This window comes from Echinops telfairi, unplaced genomic scaffold (assembly GCF_000313985.2).
Source record: "Echinops telfairi isolate 266 unplaced genomic scaffold, ASM31398v2 ScPeMD7_60;HRSCAF=208, whole genome shotgun sequence".
Lineage (NCBI taxonomy): Eukaryota > Metazoa > Chordata > Mammalia > Afrosoricida > Tenrecidae > Echinops > Echinops telfairi.
Genome location: NW_022103958.1, coordinates 39,748,507 through 39,759,980, shown reverse-complemented (window position 1 = coordinate 39,759,980; position 11,474 = coordinate 39,748,507). Strand labels below are relative to the sequence as shown.

Below are 11,474 nucleotides of genomic sequence, written 5' to 3'. Positions count from 1 at the left end.
CCCATGTCCCCCCGGGACTGTGAGTCCCGTTGTTTTCTCCTCCAGATTGTTCATCCAGCCTGTCCTATCCAGACAGGCCTGCGTGTTTGTCTTTTTAAACATTACCTTAAAGCCTGCTTTGTGGCCTCTCGAGCAGACCACACAAGCCTCCCAGCCTCTCAGGTGGAAGACCAGCCTCATTTAGGCAGTTGCGACCATTTCTAGGCCCAAAGGGCAGTCCCTTCTGCAGCCAGGACTTCCCTTCCCAGCCCTCACAGGCCTGCCCTGTGGCTCAGAGGCCTGCAGTGGGGTTGGGCCTGGAGAGCTCTTTCCCTCGCTGTCCCTGCTTGTGCTTCCTTGTGCTTCTGCTCTCGATGGCAGGGGAGGCATGAGATGACACAGGGACCATTGTTAGAGGACCCTCCTGTCTGCTGCTCGGGTCCCAGAAAGTCGTGCAGGGAATTTTTGAAGACTTCTTTGACGTGGTTAGTGTGGCTGGAACTTCAGTCTCTGGAATCTACGAGGCAGCGGCCTCAGTCACACATGAAAATAACGGGGCCCTGGCGCTGCTGTTGCTGTGGGCCCCAGAAAACACGGGGACACCTGTTTCCAGTCCCCACAAGTGACAACAAAGTGGGTTGGAAATCTTAAACAACTTTCTTTTTCATTTAACTTTTTATTGTGGTTCGAGTGACAGTTTATGGAGCAAATTGGTTTTCCATTCAATAATTTATACATATTCTGTCTCATGACATTGATTACAATCCCCACCACATATCAGCAGGCTCCCACTTTCTCCCTCTGGAAAGATAGCTCCCTCTTTCCATTTGGCCCTTTCTTGCCTGTTTCTCTCTGAGCTTTATTTGGGGGCGAATGCTGCCTGTTTGGCCTCAGAGGGTTGATTAGTCTGTAGAGTGGATTCCTTCCTCCTAGACATAGACCTTTTTTTTTTTAGCTGAAAGATGAACCGTGGGGCAAGTTCTGCTCCAGATTTGATGGCGAGGTTCCACTAGTCCCTGTCTGACCAGACACCCCATCCTTTCTACGATGTTGAGTTCATTTTCCCTTTTCTCCCCTCGGTGCAGAAGCTCCCATTGAGCTCACAGTCGAGCAGTTGATCGTAGTGGGTCTGTCCTTTGGACCACGTGTTGCTTTGTGTCTCTGATTTCCTTCACTTTCATTTGCTCTAGACGGAGAGACACCAACAATTACATCTTACAATTGATTGGACGTTCATAGCCAATCCTATTATGGAGGTGATTGTGTTGTGTCTGTCATACCGTGTTCAATTAAGCAAACAAAACCCCACTGTCGTCGAGTTGATTCAGACTCCTGGTGACCTTTAATAGGGTTTCTGAGGCTATACATCTTTACAGGAACAAATAGCCTCCGATTTCTCCCTTTGGTCTGCTGGTGGGTTTGAACCACCCACCTGGCAGTTTGCAGTCGAACATGTATTCAACAAGATACTTTTTCATGGGATATTACTAGGTCTTAATTGCCAAACCAGTGAGAATCCTGGCCCAGCCAAGTTAACGCAACCTGAAGGATCATAGCCAGGGACCCAGTCTAGGCTCGCCTCCTCTGCCAACCAAGCTGCTCACAGAGTGGGGTGCAGGAAGCCGCTTAGATGGCGTTCCTGCCAGCTTCCCTAGGATCTGAGGTCAGGGACTGCAGTTGCGGCTGAAGATAAGCTGAGAGCTGTTGTGGTAGGGATCTGTCCTGATTGAAGAACTGCGTCCTGACCCCTGAGTGGCCTACCCCCTTAGTTACAAGCTGATCTTGTTCCTGAGTTGTCGCCTGTTGCTTTTCTGATAAAGCACATCCTCGTGAGTACGGTCTGTAAGTCCCGTGCTGCCACTGCAACACGTGGCTGAGCCAAGTGCCACCAGGGCACGGTGGTGTCAGAGATGGGCACCAATCGGAAAGGACAACATCTGTCGGCCTCCACCTCATCGAGACCAGTGTTAGGGAGACCATGACCCTCCTCCCTACACACGAGTTCTGATACTAGATTTATCCCAGTGCATCAGTATTTCCTTTAAGCCATCTTTTCAAGTTGTTTTCGGAAAGAAGGGAGTTGCAATTATCCATCTAGGCTCCACTTTCATTTTGCAGCTCCCAGTCTTATCTTCTCCTGGGCTCGTCCTCAACCATCCCAGGTGGCTCCCGCTGCCCAGCTGACCACTCGCACAGCTGAGCATTCTCATGGCTGAAAATGTTCGACGGCCCCGGCATGACCTTCCGTCGGCCCTCTGGAAAGCCCTCAGTCTGGACCCTGCTTAGGGGAGCAGAGCACACTGAGCTGCCTTGGCAGTGCAGAAGGGGTGGTGCGGCGATGGGTGCCAGGGCAGCCTTTTTGGTACCCGCTGTGCCTGATAGGCAACGGGCCTCCCTCACGTCTAGCCCATGCTGCCTGCCGCTACTTAAATCACTCTTCCTCAAACCCAGGTGTCCTTCCCATTCAGGGACCTGCCGGGTCATCTGAAAGAGAAAGTACAGCTCCCTCCACCCGACGTTCAGTCTCCAGACCAAACCTGCCTTCGCTTCCCTTTGCTTCCTGCCACGCATCCTCTGACGGCCTCCCCCCCTCGTGCTGCCAGTGTTGGGAACCATGCCTTTGCCTTCTGTGCACCCCCACCCCCACCCCCAGCTAACTAGCTCAAGCCTGCCCAAGCCTGCTCCTGCGTCCCGGTGCACTCTGCTCACGGCTCAGCTCCGAGCCGTCCTTTCGTAGCAGTGAACCCTGGATCGTATGCCTCTGGGCCCAGCCGATCCCTTCATGCTTTGAATCCGTTTCCACAGCTTGATGACAAATGCCTGCTTTGCAGTGACCATGCCCTTCCCCTTTCTCCCGGTCCTCCCAGCGAGAGCAGACCATATGCAGTTGTCCATGCTGACTGATGGGGACACGGCGACCTCGCCAGCAGGCTGTGTTACTGTCCCACTGGGCAGAAGACTGCCCCAGAGCTGGACTGACATCTCCGAGCCAGACCATGCGTCTCTGATGGGGAGGCTTGGGGGGCGGGGAGAGGGTTCTTGCCGGGGCCCCGGGGAATACTGCACATACTGTGCTGGAATTCCATTGACTAGCTCTGTGAACTGGGCCATATCATTTAGTTTATGTGAGCCTCCGCTTCCTTATTTAGACAATTCAGAGTTGTTCATGTTACAAATATCTGCAGGAGGCTAGAACCAGCTGCTGCCTGGTCAACTCTGACTCCTGGCGAACGTCATGTGTCACGTGTGTTTTCCAGCACTGTGCTTTCCAGACATGGACCACCAGGCTTTTCTTCCGAGGTGGGTGTGGGATTTGAACCTCCAACCTTTCAGTTCACAGCCAAGCATATGTTCTCTTTGTACCTCTTGGGACTCCCCTGAAGGCGTATCTTACACTAAGCCCTGTTTTAGGAGCTTGGGGAGGGGGCGTCTGTGCATGGGAGAGACTAGATTGCTGGTCTTTGGATCAGTTAGGCAATGTCAAGCAAACCAATACCATCACTTCAGATACTGGTGACTTGATGGGAAGTGAGGTGGTCACCTCAGATGGCATGACCAGGACGGTCTCCCGGAGGACCGGATATTTGAGCTGAGATCTGAACAACGAGGTAGTGTCGGTTAAGTGAAGCTCTTGGGACCGAATGATCCAGGAAGAGGGGTCGGCAAATGCAGCCACGGGGGGGCCAGGAACCAAGTGGAGGCCCTGGTCGCTGAAGCCCTGGGGGTTGAGGGGGAAGCTAGCTGGAGAGGGGATCGGGAATGGGCCTCGGAGGGCCACTAGAAGGCTACGGGTGGTTTCCAAGAGCAACGAGAAACTTTGGGAGGCTTCCAGCCAGCGAGAACATGGTCCAGGGCCTGCCCAGTGCCCCCTCACTGCTTAGCGGTGTGCCAAGTGGTCATTAGTATTCCCAACTGTAGGAGAAGGGACTGGGTTTTTTAAAGAGCTTGGCCTTACAAGATGAGGATCATGGGAGATGGAATCGTGGTCCCCAGAAGAACCTGGACTTAGGTTACCTTGCCGGTCAAGGGGAGTTGAGGTTTCTAATCAACTCACCTTAAAATAGATGAGCCAGGTGGGCCCAGTGTCATTGCAAGGATCCTTAACAGTGATGAGGAGGCCGGAGAGAATGAGTCAGAAACTGGGACTGTGGTCAGAGACATGCAGTGCTGCTGGCTTTGAAGGCGGAGCGGGGTCATTTAGTAAAGCAGCTATCACCTCACTGCCACAGAGTCGATTCTGCCTCAGAGCGGCTCTGTGAGTCAGAGTGGACCTGCCCGTGTGCGCGTCAGTGTTTCCTGGAGTAGCCAGCCTCACCTTTCTCCTGGGGAGCCACTGGTGGGATTGAACCACTGACCCTGTGGTTATAACGCAGCCCAATTCATAGCCCACTACACCCTCAGGCACCTGTACAGTAGGGATTGAAAGATATTACAAGAGTTTTGCATCAAAAATTCTTAGCTCTGGCTTTTACATCGCTCTTTAGTTCACATCTATTAATGGGTACTATTATATGCCACTGTATGCTAGGCTCAATAAGAGAATGTCTTTGCTTTTAGGGAGTTGGCTGTTTGAGGAGACCTGTTGATGTTTTCTGTACGTTCCAGGAGTCCCACACTTCATATGTGCCTGTAACTCTTAGCCCCACTGGTGCAGTGAGTCCGGCTCTTGTTGACCTGGGAGGGCACTCGATGCTGAAGAGCATGTAGTATGAGACTCGGCTGTCAGCCAGAATGCCTGCCCTGGAGCAAAGCAATATAGAAACCACTGGGCAGGGGGTAGAACTGGCCCTGAGCTGGCCTGGGCCCTGCTGGAAGTTCCTCCATGGAGTGTCCTTTTCCAGCCTCAGAGCTCAGCCCCCCAGCCTACTCCAGGCCTCAGGAACCACCCCTCCCTGAGCCCCGGCACACCTGACGCCCTGTTCTCTCCCCAGCGGGGGCTCTGGGTCAGCCTGCTGCAGTTATTTTTCTTCTTGTCTGGAGGCTGGCGGAGAGCCCCCGGAGGCCGGGCTGGGCCCGGGCACAGAGGGGCTCCGCGGGACCTGCGGTTCAGTTGGCTGGGACGGGGCTGGCTGCAGAGGGCTGTGCACAGCGCTTTCACTTTATCCTTTTAGGGAAGTTGGTTCTCTCTGCTTGTTTCTCCTCCTCCTCTTGGAGCCAGCGCTAGACATGCAGCAATGGCCCAGTGCCCACTAGTCTCTCCTCCACACTGCAGCTACCAGAATGTTCTCTGCGCACTTCAACCTCGATCTGCCTCTCCCCCCGGGAAGGATGTGAAAGACCACCTTACTCCTGCTCCCTCCATCTAGGGCTGTGGGGTCAGACTTCAAACACAAAGCAGAAGAGAGCACCAGCACGCTCTCTTTTCGGTGGCTGCTTACACCGACCTTCAATCGAGAACGCAGGGGCCACAAAGCCTGGAGTCAGCAATGAACGTCTGGGCTTGGGCGCTGGACAGACCTGGGTTCGAATCTAGTCTTTGCCACTTGCCCAAGTTTAGGCAAGTTGTCTCATCTCACTGTTTTCCTTTCCTCCCCTGTAAAGCAGGGGTGCTGGTAATAATCCAGGGAGCCCTGGTGGCATCGTGGTGATGTGTTGGGCTGCGATCCTCAAAGCCAGCAGTTCAAAACCACAAGCTGCTTCAAGGGGAGAAAGATGGGACTTTCTACTCCCATCAAGAGCTACAGTCTCAGCAATGCACAGGGGCAGCTCTGCCGTGTCTGACTTGATGGCAGGGAGGGAGGGAGGGAGTGAGGTCATACTCCTTTGGGCGTGGTGAGGATCCAAGGTGGTGATGTAGGCAAACTGCTTAGTTCAGTGCTGGCCTGCTGTAAACGACGACGAACCTACTGCCATCCGCTGATCTCAACTCAGCAGCCTGATAGGACCGAGTAGAACTGCTCCTCGGGGCTCTGAGACGAAGTCTTTAAGGGAACAGACGCCTGACCTGGCTCCCTCAGAGCTGCCGTTAGTTCAACTGCTGATCTTTCTGTTCGCAGCCCAACACTTAGCCCAGCGGTTCTCAACATGTGGATCACGACCCCTTTGGGGATCGAAAGACCCTTTCACAGGGGTCGCCCGATTCATAACAGTGGCAAAATGACAGTGATGAAGTAGCAACGAAAATAATTTGATAGTTGGGGGCTCACCACGACCTGAGGAACTGTATGAAAGGGTTGCGGCATGAGAAGGTTGAGAACCGCTGACTTAACCCTCCACACCCCTAGGGCTCCTCCTTATGAGCACACAGTAAATGCTAAAGACGGCCGTTTGAGCTTCCTTATCGACTGTCCAGCTGTTGCGTCTGAGGCAGTTGAAAATCCTGTGGGTTGCATTGCATGCACCTTGGTCCCCAAGGTGACCTCTTTGCTTGCGAGCGCTTCGAGGGGGTCTTTTTCAGGAGGGTTCCCCAGCTGCTACTTCCGTGGGTGTTGATTGTGGAGCCGAGGAAAGTGGGATCCTTGACAACTCCAGTCTTTCCCTGTTTAATGTCCTGTGGCTTATTGGTCCTGTTGCGGGGATTTTCGTTTTCCTGATGTTGGCTTACAAGAAAGCCGGAAGGAGACTTGGTAGATGTGAATTATCGTGTTGCGGGAAATAGCGAAGAGACCGTGAACTGCCCGAAGGACGAACCAGTTTGTTTTGGGAGAAGCACAGCGGGAATGCTCCTTCGCAGTGAGGACGGACGGGTAAGCTCTGTGCCATGTACTTTGAGCATGGCCTCAGGATCAAGCAGCCACCGGTGTCTGGAGAAAGGCGTCCTGCTGGTTCAGCAGAGGTCAGCAAAGGGAGGAGAGCCTTGGGGAAGTGGACACACACAGCTGCCACAGTTGTGAGGGTGGCACTACACCACACAGCAGTGCACTCTGCTGTCCGGGCACCGACAACACAAACCATGCTTATTGGAGCATAAGTTGCTTTCCTAAGTCCTGGCTTATAGCATTAAATTATTTCAAACCTCACCGATAAGAATAATTTGACTGTTTGGATAAACATAGAAAACGTGTTTTTTTTTTCAGTAGACTTTATTTGTTAGAAGGTTTAAGATTTACAGAAAAATTGCAAAGCTAGTTCAAAGTTCCTGTGTATCCCAACCCCAGGTTTTCCCATTATTAACATTTTACATTAGTACAGTACATTTGCTATGACTAATGACCCAATATTGATGCATTATCCTTAACTAAATCCGTACTTGATCTCAGTTCCGTTAGTTTTCACCGAATGCCCCTTTTCCGTCTCAGGATCCTTCCAGGAGGTATTCCCCGTGGCTGGCACAGGTTCTCAGACTTCCCTGGGCTGAATGACCTTGACAGTTATGGGAGGACGGAGGAGGTGCTTTGTAGAAGGCCCTCTGTGGAAACTGGCCTGGTGGGTTCCTGATGCTTAGACTGAGGTGGACCACCGGCTTTGGAAAGTGATGGGCTATCCATGGCCAAGTTGATTTTCTCTGAGCTTCAGCATCCACAAAACGAGAATCACGTGTCTCAGGGAAGCCTCACACGTGGTCTGAACAGTCACTGATGGGAAAGGGCAAGTCCATGCGGCTCAGAACAGCCCCTGATGTTCTTCTCCGTCCAGCTCCCTTCTGTGGGCACCCCTGGGTCTGCGTATTCTCCTAACAGTCCTGGGCCTTCAGGCATAATGATGCTTCCGCCTGGAATACCTCCTCCGTCTCTGCCTGGCCTGGTGCTAACCATCCTCTAAGATCTAGTGGATCTCTTCCCTCTTTGGGACCCGTTTCCCTGATGAGACTGGCCCTGTCTCCAAGGTGCCACAACACCTGGAACTTCTCTTTGCATTGTCCTTCTCAGTTCGCGTGGCTGCCATCGCCTCTAGGCCGGGAGGCTCTTGAGAGCAGGAGCTGAGACATAATGCTCTCTGTATTGCTCCTGCTCCATCTTGTGTCTTGGCACACAGTAGGCCGCTCAAGAGTTACTTTCATGCTGCTGCTAGAGCAAGGTCCTGTTTGTATACCAGTCTGAACCCAGAGCGCGTTGCCTTTATCCTGTGAGAAGGAGGCACACCAGCGAGGGTAACTCTTGGATGGGTCATTTATTTTTCTCCCTGCCCCGCAGGGCTGTGAGCCTGTGATGTGAATATGGAAAAGTCCACCAGGGGGCGGCTGGGAGCAGTTCGCCAGCCTAGCCGGAGAGGAGGGCTGCCCGCTGTGGGTCCCGTCCCGTAGAATCCAGAGTACAAAGAAAGTGTGTCAAAAGAGAAGTCGGTTTGGCTGCTGAAGTGCCAGGTTCTGTAGCAAGGACAGGATGTACCCAGTCTGTTCTGCAAACATGTGGGTACGTGTGTGCCCCCTTCCACCTAGAGGACTCTGCCTACAGAGACCGGGACAAAAGAGACCAATAACCAAGAAATAATATTTGCAGGGACAAATGATCCTGTTCTTTCTGTGAACAGACCTCTGCTGCATTCAGACTTCCCAGTTTTTCCCTTCACTTCACCTTTAATAGTTCCACTGAGTCAGAGGCGGCTCATGGTCATTCTGAAAGCCATGATCATCACTGAGAGATTGGCGCTCAGACCTCAGGGCTTAAAAACAAAACAAAACAAAAACCAGTTCTAGGAGGAAGGGAAGAGTATAGCTGAGTTAATAATGAAATGATGAAACTTGAATTAGAAACTGTACTCTGGGGTCAATCGCGTGTCTTATTTTGTTCTCATTACTGTGCTTACTAACAATAATAATCACAGCAGTCAATTCTGACTCCTGGTGACCCCCATGTACAGAGCAGCCTGCTCCGTGGGCTTTGCAAGGCTGCGCCCTTCGGTAGCAGGTTGCCCATCTCCCAAGGTGCCTCTGGCTCACTAGTAGTTGAGCACTTGCCTATTGGTGCCCTCCAGGGAATCTAATAGCAATAGACTGTGTGCCAGGCACACAGGTACCTGTTCCCGGCCAGAAGTGGGGATGCGGGGTCTGTTGTGCTAGCTCTCTGTTAGGTGATGGGATTCAGTTGATTCGCACCAGTTCTGCAGAACCGAAACCTCATTTTTGGTTAAGTTTGATGACCCGGTTGTTAAAATGGCGCTGATAATCAGGGTTCTCTCTAAGGTGGGTGACTGGGCGGCCGCCCAATGTGGAAGTCACAAATTTACGTCCTTGACTCCTTTTTGACATTCATCTGCACAATAGTGGTCTTCTGTTCTGATACCACGTTGAAACAATAAACCACCTTTTGGTTTATCAGTTTTGTATACTTAAAACGGTCATTAGGACAGTGAACCGGCTGTCACAATTATACGAATCCTACCACTGCAGTCATCTGTGGGGAATCAGACCCATCGCTGCTGATTCTGCTACAAGGCGATCGTCGCCATTTGATAGATGCAGAAACGGAGAGGCAGGAACATGGTGTGGTTTGTCCAGGCTGGAAGCCAGGTGGTCAGGCTCTAAAACCTGAACTCTTTTCAGCCACCTAAACTTACTCCAAAAGGGTAGATGAAGTAGTTGTCAGTTAAAACGTGCTTGTGGCCTGGGGGAAGGGAGGGATTGTCACACAACACAGAAAGGTGGTGTGTTGTTGTTAGGTGTGACCCAGTTGGTTCCAACGCATAGCTGCCCTTCACACAACGGAGTGAAACACACCCGGGTCCGCACCGTCCTCACAGCGGGGCTTATGTATGTTGGGGTCCATTGCCGCAGCCACTGTGTCCCTCCGTCTTAGCAAGGGCCTTCCTCTTTCAGTGCCCCTCCCCGTGCCCTCCCCTGACAACATGCCCAAAGTGTGTGAGATAAAGTCTGGCCGTGCTCACCTCTCGGGAGCATTCTGTCCGCACTTCTTTCCGGACAGATCTGTGTGTGCTGTTGGCAGTCCAGGGCAATCCAGTTTCAGGATTCTTTGTCAGCACCTCCCTTCAAACGCATCGATTGCTCTTTGGTCTTCCTTCTTCGGTATCAGCTTTCACCTGCATATGAGGCAATTGAAAATACCAAGGCTTGGGTCCGGCGCACCTTAGCCCTCCAAGTGACCACCTTGCTTTTCAACGCATTACAGAGGTTGCACGCAGCGGATTTACCTAAGACGATGGGTCATTTGGTCTCACAACCGCTGTTTTCATGAGCAGATATGTATAGGGATTAACAATAAATCCTCCCAGGGAGAATGTAGGTCATTCGACATGACATATATCCACCCCTCACCGTCAACATGGTTGGGTACCAAAAGGCAGGCTGTTTGGTGAAAATAAGCCTTTTGCGAAAGTGGAGGGTGACTACCTTATTACCTAATTACCAAAGCACACTGTCACGTGCCTGCCAAATTACATCACTATGCAATGGCTAAGCCATTGAGAACCATGCCCCAGCCAAGTGGACACCATAGCCCTGACAGGGTTTCTTTCTTTATCTTGGTGTTTGTTACTGCTGGATCATCAATGTACAAATGGTCTTACAGTACATGCTTTGCTGCGATTGTAAACACAAAATGTTAGCTAATGAGATCGTCCGTAACTGAGAAGTAGGCGTGGTCCATAAGGATAATATTTTAAGTCTTGTTTGGTAAGTAAGGACCGGGGTCTTAAAAGCTGGCAAGTGACCTTGTAAGATACAGCTCTTGGTCTCTTCCCGTCTGGCTACCACTGAGTGGATTCCAGAATGAAGAAACCCCAAGATCTGAGGACCCTATTTGTCCACAGGACATGTGGGCCCACACGTGCAATAGCCCGAGACCAGAAGAGCTAGACGGTGCCCAGCTGCAAAGAAAGACTGCTCTGGCCAGGGACACTCGTGGTAGAAGGCCCTGGTTAGAATGATGGAATAAATGTAGAAAAAAATGCAACTTCATAAAAAAGACTTGCTATGCTGTATTGAAAGAGTGGGAGAACCCATTAACTCAGAACTGAAGCCACTCCCACCTTTCAGCCACATGCTGTATTGTGCTTTAACATAATTAATGACACCTGCAAAGATCCTGGTTCTTGGAACACCCACCTAGACAAGACCAACTAGGCAATGTCTTCCCAGAAGCAACGATGAGGAGGCCAGGGGAACAGGGGCATGGACATGGGGAGAGTGCTGACACGTGGTGGTGACCACAGACAGTGTCACTGGGTAATTTGTAGGTGACGTATTGAATGAGGAACTCATTTACAGTGGAAACTCTCACCTCAAACACAAAGAAATCTGCCACTGAACAGCTCAAAACCAAAACCACTGCCCTTGAGTCGAGATTGACTCCGAGGGACTGTAGGACAGGATAGAACTGCCCATGGATTTTCGAGACTGGAGCTTTAGAAAGCCTCGTCTTTCCCCCATGGAGTGGCTGGTGGTTTCAAACACCTGACCTTGTGGCTAGCAGCACAGCTTGTAACCACTATACCACCACAGTTCCATTAATTAGTTTAATGTATGCTAGTAAACAGCCAAACAAACAACAAAAAGTAAATCCTAAAGAAAGAAACCCAACTCACTGCCATCAAGGTAATTCTGACTCTTAGAGACCCTACAGGACAGTGTCAGAGTGGTCCCTGAAGGTTTATGAGACAAT

At 51.5% G+C, this 11,474-nt stretch overlaps 1 long non-coding RNA gene across 1 annotated transcript in view; it reads left to right on the top strand.

The window, feature by feature from the left end:
* Positions 1-11,474, top strand: part of LOC123521778 — a 111,474-nt gene that overhangs the window by 31,556 nt on the left and 68,444 nt on the right. The window lies entirely within an intron of this gene.